Below are 20774 nucleotides of genomic sequence, written 5' to 3' on the forward strand. Positions count from 1 at the left end.
AGAAAAGAAAGAAAGAAGGAAGGGAAAAAAATACACACATACACACACACACACACAAGAAAGCTAAGATAATTGTACTACTAATTTCTATTGGTTTATTGAAAGGAAGAGTTAATGCTTAATTTTTTGACCAATTTTGCGTGCTTATATCTGATAATGTGAACAACTACTTTGAAGACAATAATATACAATACAACAATCATTATTGAATTCATATCATCTTGTGTTTTTGAAATTCTGTATGTTTTCTTTTTTTTATTCTCTTTAATAAAATAAAAAAAAATTTTTTTAAAAAAGACTACTGGCTGACATTGTCATTCTGTTCTGACCTCCAGATGACCCTATCAAGTATATTTTGAGTGCATTTTCTGCTCTAATTCTCACTTAAACTGTTTATTAGATATTGATTTATGAACTCTCTATTTAATTATATTTTACTTTCCCTTCCTTTGAATATGTTGCTTTTGTTTACTCAAGGTAAACAGCCTAGATTCCTCCCTTATAATTGCCCCAAGCAAACTTGCTACTCACCCAACCAGTGCTTCATAGACACACAGTTTAGTAAATGAAACCTTGAAGCCACTAATGAGAAAAGGCATACAAAACCTACACTATATTGAGGCAGAGAACTTGATTAGCTGTAGAGGAAGAAGTGAGTCTGATACTGCTGGATGAGTATCAACCGAAACTTATTGAGTATGAGCATAGACTCTGGGATTCAAACTTCAGTGTTATTTAACTGCTCTAACCATCAATGTCCTGCTTCATTTTACTTGGATCCCACTATATTTCAGAGCCAAGGAAATGACAAGTACACACATTAGATGTTGAACAAATGAACAGATTAATACAGATTTAAAAAAAAAAGGCCTAGAGCAACTAAATGATATACATCTAGTTGGTGTCTAATAAAGCAATTGACTCCATATTAAAGCAAAGCTGTAAGTCATTTTCTAGAGAAGAAAAGTCCCATCAAAATGATAGATTTATTTTATTTAACCAGTACTTCATGTGAAACATGATTCTAAGAATTTGACAATTTCCTTGCAAGTTAGGTATATATTATCTCCATTTTACCTATGAAATTATTGAGGTACAGAGAGCTTATAGATTGCATAAGAGTCTTGAAAAATTTACTGAAAGACTTCTATGGCCCATTTCAAATAGGCTTTTTGAATTTGATCCCCATTTCCTTCTTCCTTCTGCCCCTCATTGTCACAGGCTTCCTCCCCTCACCACCACCAAGCAGTTCCTGGCACTGAAGAGGGCCTGGGATGCACCTTTAAGTAAAAGTGAGTCTGTAATGTTGACGTACTAAGGATCAGCCATGTTGAAATGTCAAGGCTCCGATGGCTAAGCAATCTTCTGATTTGCAATAGCTCCAGCTTAAATCTCTGCTTAGTAATGAACAACCCGTAACTTAACATTCTGGGTATGTAGCCTTATTTTTTTCTCAGCTTATCAAACCAGGAACAACAACTAATAGTCCTGGTTCTATTTCTTACAAGAGATATCGCTGTCTCAAATGCCTCAGGGACTAAGGATAGCCTGGGGATTTTAGAACTAGAGCATTTAAGTTTTTGCAAGATCCTACAATTTCATTATGAGGTGATCAGGGTAAAGTCTGGGGCAAGAACTGGGAGAGGATATAAAGAGAAAGAAGTAAACAATATGAAAAGCAAACTAAAGAACCAAAAAAAGTGATAACCTACCAAACTGTATCTGTGCTTTTGCCCATGCCTGTATCCTCACAGGGGTTTGAAACTTTTTCAGAGGGTGCCGAATATGCCCCAGAGAAGGACCTTGGAGAAAGCACTTTTGAGCTGAGCTAGTTCTACATCTCTTTGGAAAGATCATGTGGTATTTTATGCAACTATGTATTCTTATCTCTTGTGAAATTGTAAGCATTAAGCCAACCATGAATCTTGAACTTTACATCAGAGATTCATGCTGGAGCTATTGCAAACCAGAATACCATGGGGCCTGGTATATCAGGAAAAGCTTTCAGTGATTGATTTAACATAGCATGAGAATCCACCCAGCAGAGCAGGTAATTTTCTCTTTACTCATGGAATGAGTTGCTAAGCATTGGTTACTCTATGTGTTTGTTGGTTCTTTGTGGAAATAACTCACAAGAAGCATAATCATTTTAGAGCACATTTTCTGTCCCTTCTTTTTCTGAGAGGTTCAGACTTGTGTAAACCCTGAGGAACAAAACTCTGCTGGTTCCTTCCAGGCAAGGATGACTACGAGTTTTTGATTTGTTTTTGTTTTATTCTGTTTTAATCAAACAATGAAAACTCTGTAGGGGAAAATCTTATTACCGTATTCAAAATGCATTAAGGGTTATCTGGTCTTACTAAACAGACATATATTTATAATGTTTACCTAATTAGATTCTGTTACATTTCCCAAAGCATGAAGGAACAGCATCTTTTGAAAAGGAGCACAGGCAATAAGAAATACTGTCATCTAAACCTGCAGGGCAGGTAGTATTTTCTTGGGTGGCTTGAATCAGTCTGACTCTCTCCTCTCATTTGTATTTTGTCAGGATGTCAGTGTGGGGCAACAGCAGTTGAAGACTCAGAATATCGAGCCAGTCCTTTCTTCCCTGTGACTGCCGCATTGCTTGTGGCTGCAGGATGAGGCTCTGACGTAGTTACTTTTTTAAAAAAAAATCTGGAAAATCCCCCGCCTCCTCTATTCTTTCACAAAACTTCCTGCCTGAATGATTTCTAGGCTGAGGGTCAGACACGTTTTTCGTTTCTTCCCACTGCAGGTTTTTTTTTTTTTTTTCTTCTTACTGTCTCTTTCGAAGCTTCTGTAAGCTACCTTTTTAATTTGTTAATTTTGTCAGATTTTGGAAAAAATTCTGACACTAAAGAATTTTGCAGTACTATTGCATTCTCCCCATTCCCCCAACCCATTCCAGCTTGCTTTATAATGAAAATAAGAACCACAGTGGAGGAGGGGGATTGCAAGGAAGAATCCAAGGACTCTTCCGATTTTCTTCTTTATTGCACAGGAATCTTACATGTTTAATTAATATTTAAGTAAACAAACTTTAGCGACATTTCTTAGGAATCTAGCTTTAGTAAAACTCAAACGCTATTCTTTAATTATTTTTGCAAACATTAATATTTTAAAATATCCTTTGGGTCAGGGAGCCTTTAAGAAACAATACTTCTACTCATTTCAGTTAAAAGCATCGTTTATTAAATCCTAACTGCTCTCCTCCTGTCCCTTTACAACTCTTCTTCCTTTCTCTGCTCCTCCCTCTCACAACTGTGTGCAATTAAAAGCTTTATTAAGGTTGGCTCCCAGGCTAAGGAGCTGTGTGTGTGTGTGTGTGTGTGTGTGTGTGTGTGTGTGTGTGTGTGTGTGTGTGTGTGTGTGTGTGTGTACTGGAGACAAGGATTTTCCATCGCCCAAAAGAGGCCATCAAGTTTTAAAAGACTGCGAGGCACGACTTCTAATCACATCCTCCGCGGAAAAGTACAAACAGTCCCTCCGACGAGGTCCCCCCACCTCCCACGCGCCCGCGCGCCCTCCCCGCTGAGCCGCGCGACAGCCTCCCCAGCACCTGTGAATCATCGCGGAGAGGCCGGCTCACCGCGCTATTTGCATATCGCCTCCTATTTGCATATTGCCACCGCGGCCTTCCAATCTCCCTAGGCGCCCAGCACCCTGGGGGGACAAGATCCTCGCCTTAGGATTCTGGCTTCTCAGCTCTCCTGTGACAGGCAGCCTTCCCCACTCGTGCCTTGATCTAAGCATCCTTGTTATTGAAGCCTCGACCCGCGCTCCGGGTGTCTGCAGGGTCCGGGAAGGCTCGGACGCGCCTCTGCAGACAAATCCTAAGCAACCCTACACGAACCCTAGGGCCTGGCTGCAAATCCAGCCAAAAGCAGCGCCTTCTATTTTGCTGTGGGAGATAAACAACTCTCAACTCCAATCTCTGAGCCCTATCAAGCCCAGGCTGGTGGGGCTCATTGCCCTCCCCTCCGCCTCCCCAGCAACACATTTGCGATCTCTCCTTGATAATCGCTCTGACGTACTTTAAAATAAAGTGCGCGAGGCTCTCTCCCCTACTGAACATATTCATGCAAACTTCGAACTCTGAGTGCTTAGACAAAATAAAGAAATCGCTCATCAGATGAGCAACCCACCTAGTCTGCTAGTATATGGAGCTGGTGAGGGGCACAGGAATGCCCCTTTGGACCCTCTTCGGGGAATAAATCGCAGCTGAAATCTACCCCCCACCCCTCCACCAACACCTTCCGCTTCTCTGCCTGGCTATCGGGTCCTGTGACTCAACTGAAGACATCTCAGCAGGGAAAAATTTTTAATATCCATGCATATATAAGCACACGTATATACTTACAGCATTTATATGCATGCATATACGCATGTATACACACATGCATGCATATATATGTATACACACACATACACACACGCACACCCACAAAACAAGGGCCATCATCAGAAAAGCAGTCAAAAAAAATGTTGTCCCCAAAACAAATGCTAAAATGGAGTCACTGCCCGTCTTGGTGTTTATAAAAGATTAAAATACAAAGGGTTGCAGCTAAGCGCAGAGGGAGCTGAGTCAAGCGCTCAGCACCTCCCGGCTCCTCCCCCTCCTCCGCCTCCAGCCCTCCCCTCCTCTCCCTCCCCCCGCCCTCCCCCAACACACTTCCTCCCCGCCCCTCCAGGAGACGGCTATTAAAAGCTGCTGACGTCAAAAGGGACGGCCATCTTTGATGAGGGCAGAGCTCACGTTGCATTGAAGACGAAACCTCGGGGAGGTCAGGCGCTATCTCTCCTTCCCTCCCTGCTCGGTAGCTCCCGCACACTAGCAACCTGCAGGGACCCAGTGAACACCACCCTCTGGAGAAGAAGCCAAGGTAAGGAGCCCCCTCCCCAGATGGCGATTCCGGATCTGGATGGCTACATACCCAGCAGGGACCGCAGCTGAGCGGACCAACTGAGCTTGGGCAAATACAAGTATTTGTGCACTTAGGGTGCGGTATTCCGTGTGTGCACGTCTGGCTAGACTCTCGCCTTGAGCTTTCGAAAAGTGTTTTTGAGGTGAGCTGCTTGGGGAAGGGATGAATGGGGACACTGCAGTGGGAGCGATGGGAGGGAAGAGCAAGGATACGTGCGGAATAACTTACTCTTTTGAAACAGTAGTGGGACCCTCTCTTCCATCTTGCAATGCAGTTCTCGGAGATGTTTAGATTGTTAGGGATTTTTTTTCCCCCCTGCAGAGCAAAATAGCAAAAACAAAAGCAAATAGAAATCCTCCTGTCGCCCCAACCCTATTATTACGACTGTTGTTAAGGCGCTATCACCCAAGGAAGAATTAAGGAGCAGGCAGGATGTGGGCGCTGGGGAAGCGAGAAGAGAAGGGGGGAGTTCCCGCCCCGGGCGGGCGAGCTGAGCTGCGGCGGCAACAGCAGCCTCCATGCCCCACGGACTTGATTTATGCCGCCTACTTCGCGTCAACTACAGGCTGGCGGGAGGCGAGCGGTTCGTGCTGGGTGGGAGGGCTGGAGCGGGTGGGCTCCCCTCCCGGAGTGCGGCTGCTGCGTCTCAGCACCCTGGACAGCAACACCCGGGGCTCTCAACGCCCGCGACCTTTCAGAACCGCGGACAGCGGTCAGGCTGCAGCGCAGCACCTACCTGCCGCAGAGATGCCCTGCCAGGGCTGGATGTGCCAGGGCTAGAGGCCAAACTGTCTCTCCGAGGCCCGGGGCTTACAGAGACTCTTAATACAGCAGGCAGAGTAAGTTAAAAGAAAAATTCTGTCCACGGGGACTTCTTTACAGGCAATTGCTTGCCCCCTCTTCCCCTCCTGGATAGCTTCAAAAAAAATGGTCTACTTATGGAAATCTGTGTTGCCCACTGCCCTTTCTTTTACGTAGGAAAGAAACACATTTTTAATATATGCATTTATCCTCCAGAACGTTGTCAAGGTTGTTTTTAACGCCAAGTAGCTCTGTTTATAGATCTGGGAGTGTATATGGTATATAAGAAAATGCCAACATTACAGAAGCGATGTGTCTCTCAAAATATTTGTGTTTTATAAAAATTTGATATTAAACGAACTAAATAGAATCAACTTTAAGAGTAAATCCCTCTCCTCCCCTTCCCCTGATAATTAGGCATGAGCACAAACACATGTGCACACAAATACATCTCTGAGAAATATTGCAGGTTCTATGATATATTAATGTATTTAACCTCTTTGGTCATGGTTTTAGAGTGATTGGAAGTATTTCCTATGTACATCAGTTATGGCAGACTGATAGCTTTCAATTTTGACAACATTCATACTGGTCTTCTTTAGGCAAATCCAAATGTGTCCTTCAAGGTAATGCAGGTGAAGGAGCCGTGGTGTTAGACTAAAACTGAGTGCTGACCTAAAGATCCACTGCAATTTCTGTCTTGGCACTGCGGGATTTTGCTGAAGCAGTGATAAGTACTTTAACCATTTTCTACTCTGAGATATGGAGCCTCTGAGTGAATAAAAAATAATCACAGGGATATGTATTCCTGCTTGATATAGATCTTTCAATCACCATAAATAACAAGAATCAAAATTGTACTATTGGAGTAGTTGTTAAAGAAGAGTAACAACGTCACACCTAAGGATATGCCCAACACTTTAGAGAAATGATATCACATCCCCTTAAAAGACCCAAAATAAGATCTTCAATTGTGTTTAGTCATAACTACAGCTATGTGTACATTAAAGTGATACTAAAATTCCCTGTCCAAATATAGAAGGTGATTTCATTCCCAGCCATTTATTTCATTGCCTAGTGTTTTTCCTTTTGGTGGCTAGCCATGTGTGGTTGCGCATGGATATAAGATCATTTGGGTAGAAATTTATTCAAGAATGTATAACTGCATGGAAGAAGTTTATAACTGTGCAGTCTTCAGATAAAATAAGCAACTGTGTTTTAGTGATGGGAACAGGGGAAAAAATAAGGGCAGAAGTGTCTAAAAATGATTTAACTTCCTGCTGTATATCTAGACAATTCTTTGCATAGTTGCATCAAATGAAAAGCCTAATGCTGCCAGAATTATGTGCGTAGACATTAGTAATTACATCTGGGTTTGTTTGCTAGTGGAGGAGTGGGACTGTGGGGGAGGGAGGTGGAGGACTGCAGTAGCTCTGGCAAAGGGCACAGGCTAGGAGAAAGAGGCAACTGCACAGTTATAGAGCTAATTCTAGTATATCTTGCTGAGAAATTAAAGATAAACACAACTGGAGTGTGGATTTAACATTTATTCATTGACAAGCTTCAGGGAGGAAACTTAAGAGATTTTTGAAAATTTTAGGTTGGAATTTTACCAACCCGGAGCAATGCAGTGAAATGCAGTGAAGGAGACAGGAGCAGGTGGACATAGGAATGAGGCAGGGAACATTCACTTGGACCCTCTGATTGAACCTGCTTGTCTGTCCATTGGCATTTTCTGCATTACCATCTTGGCATTCAGATTGCAAAATAATTTACAATCTTCATAAGCTACCCTGGGTAAAAATCTAAAAAACTCACAGTTTTATTTTTACTTTGTTAAACATGCCCAGACACAATATATGTTGCCCTTAGATTATGTGGTCAAAAGATATCTCAGAGCTCTAAATGTTTATCCAAATGTTACGGTTATCAACTGAAATGCTGGTGTTTCTTCAAGTGAGACATGTAGCTGCGTAGCAGCTCGCCTTCAGCAGAATGTGTAGGTTTTGACCATTAACAGAAATGAGAAAAATAATTTAAGAAAGGAGATGTGGAGAAAAAATAGATAAATCTGCTTTTTATGTAATGCACTATGAATAAACAACGTTTCTCCCATTAGAGGACTGTTTTACAATTCTAGAAAGATAGGAAAATTCATGTTCTCAGCCTCAGCGCTGGATACATTTTTGCAATGTCATCCCCCTGTCAGCAGGGACCAACTCAAGAGGAAGATGTTGATCAATCAGTAAGCACCAGACACACAAATGAACCCCATGAAGGTATAAAGTCTAGAAATAAGTTTAACATCTAGCAATCTTAACAGAAACAGCAAAACTTAGTCAAATAATACCAGGATGAAAATGCAGTAAAACAGTAGAAAAATTAGGAAGGTGTGTGTAATTAATATCCCAGTGAATATAACCAACAATAAGGAATATGATTTCAGAAGATAGCAATATTAAAGTGAACTAGAATGATCTGAGAGAACAGATAGGACCTGACCTGACTTTTGGAAGTTGGATAGAGATTGGGAAGGTCTGCTAAGAAAAAGTTACTGTAAATAAAGGCAGAAGTTCAAGTTAGGCGGGCCCAAGCTCTAAGTGGTCAGCAAACCCTAAAAATGTCCCTCCGTTTGGATAGAGTGGGAAGCTTGCATACAAGAATATGGTAAAATGGAGAACTGATGCCTTTTATGGAAAGCTTTGAATACAAAGCTGAAAATTGGGTGTTTTTTCTAAAGTTGCTTTCTGAGCAGAAACTAATGTAACAAAGTAAACAAGTCATTTTTAATATCTAATAATTGCTATTGACAGAGTGGATTTAATTTGTGTTCCTCTAAAAACAGAGACAAGCAAGTTAGTCACATAAGAGATGATTGATTTTTTTAAAAAAAAATCGTCTTCATTTACACATCTTTGAAGATCACAGTTCAGGAAGCACATATCTACATGGACATAGAAGTCGTGCCCAGAAACAAGTTATAAGTTCCAGCTTTCCATTATGGACTAGACCAAAGAGTCTGAGGTGACCACCTGCCAGGGAGATTAAAAAGCAGGTCAGGAATCTGGTGATAAGAGGTCCCAGCAGGTGTACTTAAAAGATAATCCTCAGGTGAAACTCCCCCTTACATTCTCCATTCTGCATCATCGTAGACCCTGATGGGAAGGGTAGAAAAACAGATCAGTTCTGAGGAGGCTTCAGGCTGCAGAACAAATAGAACCTCGCCCAAGTGATTAAGAATGGGATGGGGATGCAGTAACATTTTGTCAAGCTGGGTTGTGAGGAGATGGACAGCATATCAGATTTTTTTCCCTGATAACATTGCTGAATTACTGGTTGCCCTCACTCTAGGCTAGTGTGAAGTCTGAACTATACACATTTCCTTTCTAACCTTGTAGTTACTGCTCTCAGTACAGAGCTTCTAAATCCAAATGCTGACAGATCTCCAAAACAAAGTAACCAATAGTTCTGTATAGAGGAAGGAAGGCAGATTTTGTTAGTATTTCATCCTGACTAGGAAGTACCAAGAGCTGATTTTTTTTTTATTTTACCACATTTTAAAAATTATTTATTTATTTATTTATTTGGTACCGGGAATCAAACTCAGGACCTTGCGCTTACCAGGTAGGCGCTTCGCCGCTGAGCTATATACCCGGCTAGGACGTATCAAAAAACTATTTTTTTTCCCACCAAAACATTGCCAGGAGAAATATTTTGTAGGGTAACCTTTTGATTTCCCCCGGACCACCAGGGAAAATTTGGAAGTAGCAGTATTTGATGCATGAGGAGGAGGTCAGGCTAGATGTCTATTAAACAGCCCAAAGGGCCTTCCTCAGATAAGATAAAGGAAGAAATGAGAGGTAATATTGAAGAAGCAGTGTGTAGTAAACAGGGATAGAGTCTAGAAGAAATTAAGTTAAAAAAATTAGTCTTACAAGGAAAAAAAGAGACTTCAGAGGAATTTCCAGAGAACTCCCACAACACTATGAGACCTTCAGAATTATTATTGTTGCCACAAGTTCTGTTCTTTCTGCATAAGATCTCCAGCACTTCATGCAACTAAAAATCTAAGCAGTCTCTGCTTTCTAAGTGAATAATGCAAACCATAGTCCTATGTGTTCAGCTATTATATCAGCTAACATTTAATGAGCCATAAATCTGATTTAGGACAGATAGCTAAATCAGTGATTAATCAGAATAAGCCAATGGGGGAAAGAGTGAGCCACTCATTGTAAAAGTTGTTACCTGCACTAACTCATTGGGTGCTCATAACAATCTTGTAGTCGGTTGTTACAGGATACTATTACTGTTTCCATTTTACAGATAAGAGTCAAGACAAGCTAAGTAGCTTGTCACAGAAACACAGCCAGGATCTATATGCAATCAGTTTGACTCCAGAGACTAAGTTATAAGTTACATATTGTGCTACTTCTTGCATTATCTACATTTTTTCCTATTGGCCAAATGTGGCACAGAGAATGTACATGATTTCTTATGATGTCTTTTTCTCTTCATTAGGGCAGTAGGACATGATGGTAGGAAGCTAGTCAAGAGCTGGGAGCACCAGTGCGATCCCTGAAAGCTAGTGCTTATAATTTCCTGTTAGGGAATTTTAGCCTTTACGTAAGTCACTCAAGCACTGGTAAACTCAGTTTCTTCATCTGCAGGCTGACAGAAGTGGACTCATGTTGGTCAATATCCCTCCCTTCTGAAGCTGATGAAATCAGCACTGGAAATAAGACAATGTGTCTGAGTCTAGTAGCTGATGGTCTCAGCTGGCATTGCTTTAGTAATGCTTTGTTACCAACTCACCCTTCTCCATTATAAGATTAATGTCTCCCTGCCTCTCTCATCTGCAATCCTTTTTTTTCCCCTCAAAATTGCTTTGACATGATCTTTCTGAAGGCTTTCTGGCCAGACCAGAAATCCTGGCTTTTTCCTCAAAGTCCTATTCTGAGTCATCATGGCTATGGGTATCTCCCATCCTTCCTAATCAGTTTTATAGGTGCCTGGAATGTCCTATCTCCTACAACCTACCTATACTCTTTGAAATTCTTTTTTTGACCTTAGTAAATGTTTTTAAAGTCCTTGCTGGACTCTTTTTTTGATCACCCCTAATGTCTTACTTAAAGCAATGTATTAGCTGCTGTTTCTTAACTCCTCCCTTCTTCCTCTGGCATTTAAAAAGGGGAAAGTAGAAGCTTTCATAAAATCTGTGATCTGTTAAAGTACTTAACCAATAAAATTTTTACATGGCTAGAGTCACATGATAGAACCAGATTAAAAGTTAATCATATAGGGCTGGAGGTGTGACTCTATGGTACAGCACTTACCTAGTGTTTGTGAGGCCCTGGGTTCCATCCTCGGACTGAAAAATAAAAATCACATATCCCAGAATAGACGTGGTCTACTTTATGTCACAGGCTACTGCAGATTTCAGCATCTTTCCACCAAGGCAAAGGATGACAAGAGGAGATCTGAACTGATTTTCTTATTGCTGAGTCACTAACATTAACCTCAGCAGAGATTTACCAACTGATAAGAACAAATCTGTATCTCCAGAAAGAGATGGGGAAGAATCCTGTTTAAGTTTTATCATTTCGTTTTAAATGCTTAACGGTGATTGCAGAGAAAGTCAAAGTGAATTATGATGCCTTCTCGAGCTCGCTGCTGCATGACAGCTGTGCTGGGTTTATGGTTTGCTCTTTGATCAGAGAAAAATATATTTGATCTTCTTTTTTGTTGTTGTTATGGTTGGCTTGATTTGGTTCATGTTACCCAAAGATGTCTAATTCCAAAGTCTTAAATGGAGACCATTCGTGCTATCTGCTGACCTGCCCTGACCGGTCTTCCAAAGCGGTCCATTTTTATACTTAAAGAGCAGGGTTGTTTCCCTCCCAACTGACGAATTCTACACAATGACCATCTGGTTCCAGCCTTCTCATCACTTCCTTTATTCAAAAAACGCTAGTTACAGATTTTTGAACTTGGGAGGTGACTTTCCGTTCCTGCAGGCGCGAATCAGTGGTTGCTGTCCTTTACTGGGAACAGCAGGAAGGAAAAATGAAAGCCTCTGCGGTGCCCCCCTGAGGCCAGAGTTCAGCCCTGCACTCCTGCCTCATCCTGTGTAAGAGAATTCGCTCCACTGAGCCGGGAACACCAGCGAGCTGGACAGTTCCCTTCCACGGACAGTCTCGGGCCACGTTGTTCATCTCCTTTATTTATATTCATCTTTTGGACAGTTTCAAAGAATAATGACTGGACAATTGCAAAACAGTGGATTTTGAAAGTTTCCCTGTAGCTAGTCAAGGTTGTTCTAATAGCTAGCTGTAGGCAGCTTACACTTTGAGAAGGCAGTAAATGCCTGCTAGGAAGAAGGCTGGCAAAGCATTCCCAGAGGTGGTAGTCTTGTTGGATGTATTTTTATTTTAATGGGAAAGTTCATGATAAACTCATCTTCAATAGAAAATTTTATTAGAGGTACAAAAAATGTTTCAGATTTATGTTTAAGAAATTGCTAAATGTAACCAGGTTTTTCAGTTTCAAGATTACTGATAGTGTACTCCTCAACCATAATCAGCTGTTATTATGACACTCTTAATTAATCAATTAATCCAACAAATATTTGTTGAGTGTCTGCCACATAGCAGGAAATACTGGTTCTGAAGATATAGAGTAAATAAAATAGGCATGTTCCTGCCATCAGTGTATTATACAGAGAATCCACTCTAGGATATTATTATTTTAAAAAATACATTTCAAATAGGATCCCTTGGGAATCTAAAACATTAACCCCACTTAGAAAAGACTTTAGTTCTCAATCCAATGTACGCAATTGATTGACGGTTTCTCAGTGGTTAATATTCATAGGAAGATTACTGCATCCGAAATGAATACATAGTAAAACCAGCCTCAGCCATCAAGGAACCAAATAAATATCTAAAATATGCTTTTGTGTAAATTTGTCTTTACTTACATGACAATCAATAGGATGTCACAAAAATGTCCCTTAAACACATGGGTATATATCAGTATCTTACTCTACTGGGTCTTCCTATACAGGCATTTCCTACTACTCAGGGGATGGGTCAAACTAAAAGAAGCATGACACCTCTTAGACCAGGACTCTAAAAACTCAGAGAAAAGGCAATATTGCAAGCCACTCTGCTTACCTCATCTGAAAACTCCATTACTAAACACTGTTCAGAGTTTCCGGATCACATAGAAGAATGGCTTAGTCCCCCAACCCCCCATTTTTGGAAATTGACCTGCTATAAATTAGCAATGTTCCTATCTCTCTTGTAAGATTTGTCCCATTTCTTTATAATTTCCTATTTATACATTTCTCTTCCTTAGTAAACTATGGAATTCTTTGAGAGCAAAGAAAATATCTTAGCCATCTTTGAATCCTCAGTACCTATAACTGCCTGTCATGCACCAGGTATGTAGGAAATGAATGAGTGGCTGAGGACCAGCTGCCCCTTGCAGAGAAAAGAATTCTATCTACCAATGTAAATAATTCTGCCTTTGCTTGGTCAAATGTTCCAGTCAGAACCATGCAGGTATTGTGTGACAAAACAAGTAGAGTCACCCAAAACGCTGGAGTTAAATTATGTCCCAACAAGATACAGCCCAAATAGTTGTCAAACTATGGCAAGTAATTTATCATTTTGACCTGCTGGTTTTTTTTTAATCATGCATGAGTCAGGTTAAAATGCTAATGAAGGATCAGAGAATTCTTAAGAAAAGCATTACTGAAAACCGATTTATATTCAGAGATTAAAATCCATTGCCTAAAGCCAAGCTGTTTAGCATACAGAAAATATACAGTTAAAATTTTACTAGGATCGAGTGATATTTTTCATGCCACTGCCCTTATGTCCATTGTGACATATAATTACCAGGAACACAGATTTGTGGATTTTCCCAACTCTTGTCTTCAAGGTTACATATTTTCTGCTGTTCTACTCGGCCTGGGATGTTGTACACAAGCACTCCATGTTGGTTTGGCTTCCTAAGGAGTGTCTTGCTTAGGAAAGAAATATAAGCCTTAGCATGATTTGACAAGTCAGTTTCATTAATCTTTTGGAATAAAGCAATTTACAACTGAGCATTGAATTTTACATTCTTTGCCCCCCATTTCCTCTCATGAAACAATTCTAAAACTACCAGTTAGTCAGTCTGTACTCTATTTTCTCCAGTGTTATAATGGAGATATCACTTAATGACAAAAAAAAAGAAAAAGTAGGGCTGGGGATTTAGCTCAGCGGCAAAAGCGCTTGCCTGGCAAGTGCAAGGTCGTGAGTTCGGTTCCTGGTACCGGAAAAAAACCAAAAAAAAAAAAAAAAGAAAAAAGAAAAAGTAACTAATTGACTGAACATCTACTGTAAGCCACCCTAGACCCTTTGCGTATATTCTTGTGTTATTTTATGGCAATTTTTATTTATTTATTTATTTATTTATTTTCTGTACTGGGAATTGAACTCGTGACGTCACGCTTGCTAGGCAGACGCTGTGCCGCTGAGCTACATCCCCAGCCCCTTTATGGCAATTTTTAAAGCTTGGAACTCCTTTCTTCTGATGGCAAAGTCCATATTTCTCCTCCCCCATGAATTTTCCCCTGAGTTTATACATGATCCATTGAGATCTTCCAATAGAAAGCATGCTCCCAGTAGTAGAGCACGGGCCAGCAACTTCCTAAGAGCCCAGTACTCTGGCTTAAAATGTCAGACATTTGGTGGTATGAGTGACCACAGAAAACTAAATGTCCAGGTGAGCTCATGGAGCACTGGACTGAGAGTCAACTTGGCAATGTATCAGCTCTTCCATTTTAGCTGTATGACCCTGACCAGACAATTTACCTAACCAGAACCGAGCTTCAATTTTCATAACTGTAGAAAGTATTAGTAGCAACTGTGAATATGCCCAGTGGTTTTCGTGAAACCTAAAGGAGCTGAGGCCTGAGGTGCAATGCTACCTCCTACATCTTGAGAGAGGGGGAGGGACAGCTGCTATATTCTATTAGCCACCATTTGTCATGCCAGATTTCCAGTGTTCTTGATTGCAGGTTATGTGAAGGCCATGTGATTCTTTTCCTTTTTATTATGGTATTTGCTTAGAGAAACAACAGGTCTTAGTATCATATTATTTTTTTAGTCTGAATGGCATAGCTGATAAATTAAGAAATGTGTAAGCTGTTTGATTCCTCTATTGGGGGCAGATTTTTAAAATGCCTTTGATTAGGGTCTCTCTGCTTTGGGAGTGGCCCCTGACTCTCAGAATAACGCTTGGATATCTCAAAAGACTCAGCTGTCATTTAACAAAATACTGGTCCTGTCTTACTTAGTACATTGGATTTTAAAGGCCCTTGATGATTTGAAAGAGATGATATGAATGATTTCTTCCTATTTTTTAGTTTATGGAAAGGAGATCTGCTGCAAGCTATTTAGTGAGCCATTACTGAAACCACATCTGCTGGCTTCATTTTATATTCAGCTTTGTGCCAAGGTTTTTCTTTCTTTGCATGTTTGAGGGGGAGAGGGGTAGGTTCCTTATCAAATATTCTGTGTGTGTGTGTGTGTGTGTGTGTGTGTGTGTGTGTGTGTTATGTACACACAATAAGTAAGCAACGAGGTGCAAACCCACACCCTTTAACCAGGCTTTGTACAAGATTCCTGCATGTATCACCTCACTATCAAAACCTTTCATCTTATTCATAAATTAATAAATATAAAGCTTGCCCAGGTGAATCACATGAACTACAAAATGTATACTCCAAAGTTGCATTTACAGAATGATTCCTCATCAGAGTTAGTAAATATTGCCAAAGAAACCTTCTATGCAGCAAGGCCCTCAAATTCTGCTTCTAGGAGAATTCCTGCAAACCCTGGCCTACAGGACAAAAGATCTTGCTGGGAAAAATTTTTGAAGCCCATACTATCTTTCGAGTATCTACAATGTGCTAATAATTATAATTCTGTTTATTGTAGCTAGTTTTGTTCTTGTTGTTGTTTGGGATTTTATTCTTTTTGAGACATGGTCTCACTAGATGGTTCAGGTGAATTCATGATCCTCCTGCTTCAGCACCCGAGTGCTGAGATTCCCCACCGGCACTAAGCCAGGCTTTGTAGCCAGTTTTTTATTTAATTTCTATAGAAATCTCCTAAATGGTGGGAGTTATTTTCTACACTTGGCTCAAAGAGGCTACTGTCTGGTCAAGGTCATGTCAAAGTTTCTAAGCTGCTAATTGCTACCCTCTCCCAGGAACCAACGGAAACATACCCAAGGGCTAGTTACTGAAACACCAGACATTTTGTTAAAGCTGGATTTGAAAAGGTAAAAGGTCACAATCAGCAGCCAGAGTCAGACTGACTTCCTCACTCGTGACCTTTTAGTGTTACTCCAAACCTAGTTATTGGGACCTGAAAAGAGCAAGGGTGTAGAAGTATATGTAGTCAGAAGGAGAGCTAGAAAGCCATAGGCCTTACCCTCCCAATGGGCAGAGCCTCACTCACTGCTTGCAGTTTGGAGGAGCAGAACATGCGAGCTTGCTCTGGGCAGGCAGATCTGAGAAAAAGCACCCAGTGGGAGACTGCATTATGCTTGCTCACTGCCTCTTCTTACCTCACAGAGCAGGTGCATTGGAGGTAGGGGGCAAGTAAAGCAAGGTGTGGAGGAAAGGGTGAAAGCTATCTTCCCAGCAACAGGTTTCCACTTTACAGGACAAGGTGAGAACTGATGACTCTTTCAGAGGGAAAAAATGGTTCCTCCTGCTTCCACACAGCAAATATGAGAGAGAAGCTGAGTTTGGATTTAAAATCCAAGTGTGATATGGCTGATAGCTCCACATCGATGATTCCTTCCTCTGGGACACTGGTTTTCAAGCTGTGTCCTTTGGCCAGCAGCGTCAGCATCCCCCTGGAGTTGGTCAGAAGCACAACCCTGAGCCTAAGACTTGAGTGAGGCCAGTAGCCTGTGTTTTAGTCACTGCCACGTAGTTCTAATGTATGTTCAAGTTTGAGAGCCACTGTCCTGGAGATTCTAGTGGTGCTTCAAAGATTCAGATCTATCTCAAACTAAGTCTGACACAGAGCAGGTGTTTCCACTGTGCTTTACTTTGCAAAGCTGTAACTAAGTCCTTGGAGAAGAGCTTTCTAGGACCACAGGACAGAAGTTTCCCTCATCTTTCCTGTTAGCTGGGATTGAAGTATAAGGAAGGTGAGTGTCCACGGAGTGAGGACAAGGGTATGGATGGGGCCCATGGCCTCCAACAGAACATATGCTACATATTTTGCAGCAATGGCTCCATCTCTAGTCCCAATGCTAGGACACCCCTTTTCCCCCTTCTGCAACCTCAATCTATAGTCTCAGAAAGGTACAAGAGAAGAAAAGGTGCCACAACACAAAGGATAAAGCAGCTTCTGTGGCTGCTTGTTTGGCTCCCCAGTGAACTACCCCAAGAGCAAGGAGAGGCCTGGCCTCTCCCCTCACTCCTGTGGCTTCTTGTTCTCTGCCCTAGATCAGTACACCAATGCCTCACTTTCCCCTTCTTTTCTGCCCTTTTCTTATATTGAACCATAAGTTTGGAGAGTTGGCATAGGACTTAAAAATCACACTTAAAAATGAGCAATGACAAGGCCCAGACATAAATTATTTGCCAGGTGACAGGTGACCAAGATAGGGCTCCTAGGTCATTGCTCCTGCTCCTGCTCCTGCTGCCTTGCATGGCCTTGCCACCTCTGCCACCATCTTATATTTTCCATTTTGTGCAGGTCCACTCACTGCCTGTTGTTACCCTCTAGGAATTTAAAAAGCCTCATATGATTACCCAACCTCTGCGAAGCAGGGTAAGACCCTGCTCTGATTCTGAAAGGTTAGACAAAGCTTCCAGAAAAGTTGGCTATGTTACTTATGTCTTTTGCATATGGCAAAAACCCAACTCTAAGCAGCTATGACAAAAATGAGATTTATTAGCTTAGAGAATCTAGGTAAGTACTGGGCAGTCAAACCATGGGAAAAACAGAGAGATAGCAGGATTTCAGGAAAAACTCAAGTCCAGCAGTCAAACAATACCATCACCCTCTCCACTGAGGGTATGGACTGAGAAGACAATAAAAACCATTGAACCCACAAATGGCTTCATCTCTGCTTAAATTCTCTCTCTCTTTCCTTCCCTCTCCTCCCCGATCCTTTTTCTTTCTGTACATTGAATTCATCTTCTCTTGTTAAAATCCACTTCCTCCCTCCACAAACCAGAAACATGGGCACCATATTTGCACCTCCTCCATGTCCACCATGGAAAGGAACTACCATTTGTTGCCTATACCCTATCTTCAAAAACCTGGAGGACTGTCTCTAGCCCAGCTTGGACCAGTTCCTCAGTCAACTGTGGGTATAGGGTATCATGGATATGTGTTGGTTACATGCTAGAACTACACAGTGCAATAGAGGGAAGAACCATTATCAAAACAAACAGGTGCCATCTATCCTCCATTTCTCTAAAATCTTAGCTGAATAAACACACACTCACACACACAATCTCTGTTGTTTTAGGAGAATAAAATACCTCACTCTTTAAAACATCAAGGAAATTTAGCAGAAGTGAAGAATGCTTTGTTTGCCCCCTTTTAGGCTCACATTTTTCTGGTTCTGCATGGTGCTCCTCTGCATGACAATTCAAATATTTATTGTGCCCCTAGTATGTGCCAGGACTGTTCTAAGCAATGGGAATAAACCAAGAACAAGGCAGAGGAAGTCACTTTTCTCACAGAGCTCACCTTGTATGGGAGACTGCAGGCAATTCTGTAAATAAAATAATTCAGACCAGGGAAGCAAATAATGATTTAGAAAGGCACCTGATAGGGGTCTCTGAGGTGAGTGATATTTAAGCAGAGACCAGATCATCTGTGGTGTCAGTGATTCCCTGCTGATTCTACATCTTCACCCAAACTCTACTGCTCGATTCTATAATTTATCAGCAATAAAAATGTACTACATATTAGTCTGAATAATTTGTATTTCTTTTCCATCATCTCATTTTCTCCCAGATTTTAGGACTAAGGACACCTATTGCTCCAGGTACCATGACAGAAAGTAACTTCATGACATCCAGATAACTCACAGTGGCAGAAGAAATAACTCTGGTCCTCTAGTCCAGGTCTTTCCTCTGGCTCACTTTCCTCCTTCCATGACCATATTTATGCATAGATAGCCGATGAGCTGGAACAACCATGGCCTTTGTAAGTTGAAGAACCAAAAGATTTAACTCAAAGGAATAGATAGTGAATTTCATGTTAAGTCTATGGTTCACAGTTTCATGTCCTTCTGTAGCTGCTTAGGGTGTGTTTCATGTAAGTTTCATGAGGATATACATAGCCCAGTGGGAAAAGGTATGAGTGTGAGCCCTTGCCTTAGCCAACTATAGTATTTAACCCTGACACAGATTTCTCCAGACACAGTGAGAGAAGGAGAAAAAGGAAGAACTTCCTGCCTCTGAATTCACTGACTAGAACTCATTTTTCCATCAATTACCAAAAAGGATCAGCATAAAACATAGTCATCTCTGGCCCATTGAGAAGGCTCCTGTAATCAGAGCTGGAAAGTAGGAGGGCACATAAACTTTAGAAGAGGGAAAAGTGGGCCCAAAGATGCTGTTAGCTACACAATTTTCCCTACTCAACAGCAAATTCAGGTTCAAATTTGTATTCTCATTCCACTTGCTCTAGTCCTCCTCTCTCTAGGATCCCAAGAGTTTAATTTTTATTTCTTTTGGTTGTTTTATTTATTTGAGCTTGTTTTCAACTTTGGTTTCTGGAATGAAGCTTTTGTTATATTATTAAATTAGAAGTTAGTCCTCAATATTAGAACTTGGGGCTCACATGAGTGACCCTTCTATGTGCTTTTTCATCTCAGTTCTACTATAATATCTGGCCCTCTAAATCAAAATTGGCCCCAGAGTGAAGGGGTAAACGTCCCTCAAATATTGCAGATGTACTTCTTTTGGATTTGACAAGCTGGCAACTTAAAAATAAAAGTCCTATGTAAGCAGACTTAAGCTTTTTAAAGTCAAAACAATCCACCAAACAATTCCATTGATTTATCCAGCATCTCCTCAATGACTTCTTTTTTTCCAAATTGCTTTCCCACTATGATCTAATTTTTGAACTTCATGACAGCTCTGTAAAGGAACCTGATAAAGAAACTATAACTACTTTGCAGATATAAAAGCCTGGGAGAGAAGAAATTTAACTGCCCTGGTAAAGATCACTTAGTTATTCAGTAGCAGAACCTGTTCAGAGATGAAGGTTGACCAAATGCCCAGCCTTAATATTATCCACAAACATTTTATGTAGCTAACACTGGAACTGCAAAATCTTTAATCTGGCTGCATTAGCACGGGATAGTCCCTATCTAATTTGTTACAGAGCCTAACGCTATGTGTGAGTCTAGTCCATGCATTTTATTATCTTTTCAGCCCTGAAAGTATTTTAGTTTTTTTCTATTACCTACCAAAGTTATGGAATTCTTGGTAGTTCTATGATCAGCCAGAACCAGAAATAACTAAAAGATTACTGGGTTATTTTACCACAACATCTTCCTGTGGATATCTTCCTCTGTTATATCAATATTAGGGAAATATGGTTAGGCAAATAAACTGGACTAGACTATCACATTTCTTGATTTGACACCAGGCACACCTGTAAACTCAGCATTTGGGAGGCTGAGGCAAGAGGATTGACATGGTTTTGAGGTCAGCCTGGACTACTTAGTGAGTTCAAGGCCAGCCTGAACTACATAGCAAGACTGTTCTAAGAAAAGAAAAAAAAAAAAGAAAAGAAAAATAATCACCTCTTGATCTGAATAGAATTCAAAGGGTCTTAGCTTTTAGTTCTTCCCATGAACCCCACTGGTGAATCTTATGGATTCCTTTTCAGGGTGATATATTTTCATGTATAAAACAAAATATACACAGTTCCATAGGAAAGCAATTACACTAAAGCACAGTTATCAAAATATTTTTAAAAG

At 40.9% G+C, this 20774-nt stretch overlaps 1 protein-coding gene across 3 annotated transcripts in view; it reads left to right on the forward strand.

Annotated features, from left to right (window-relative positions):
* Window positions 1-4746: 4746 nt before the first annotated feature.
* The window catches only part of Snap25 (synaptosomal-associated protein, 25kDa), an 85480-nt gene continuing 69452 nt past the window's right edge, over window positions 4747-20774 (forward strand). For 2 of the 3 annotated variants that reach the window (XM_005380872.1, XM_005380870.1), the window contains exon 1: window positions 4747-4907. The gene's annotated coding sequence lies outside the window, so the exon portion shown is untranslated. Of the gene's footprint in view, window positions 4908-5009; window positions 5092-20774 lie in introns of those variants that run through there. The other variant, XM_005380871.2, reaches the window with a different exon arrangement.

Source organism: Chinchilla lanigera, unplaced genomic scaffold (genome assembly GCF_000276665.1).
Source record: "Chinchilla lanigera isolate Chin_1 unplaced genomic scaffold, ChiLan1.0 scaffold00014, whole genome shotgun sequence".
NCBI classification, from domain to species: domain Eukaryota; kingdom Metazoa; phylum Chordata; class Mammalia; order Rodentia; family Chinchillidae; genus Chinchilla; species Chinchilla lanigera.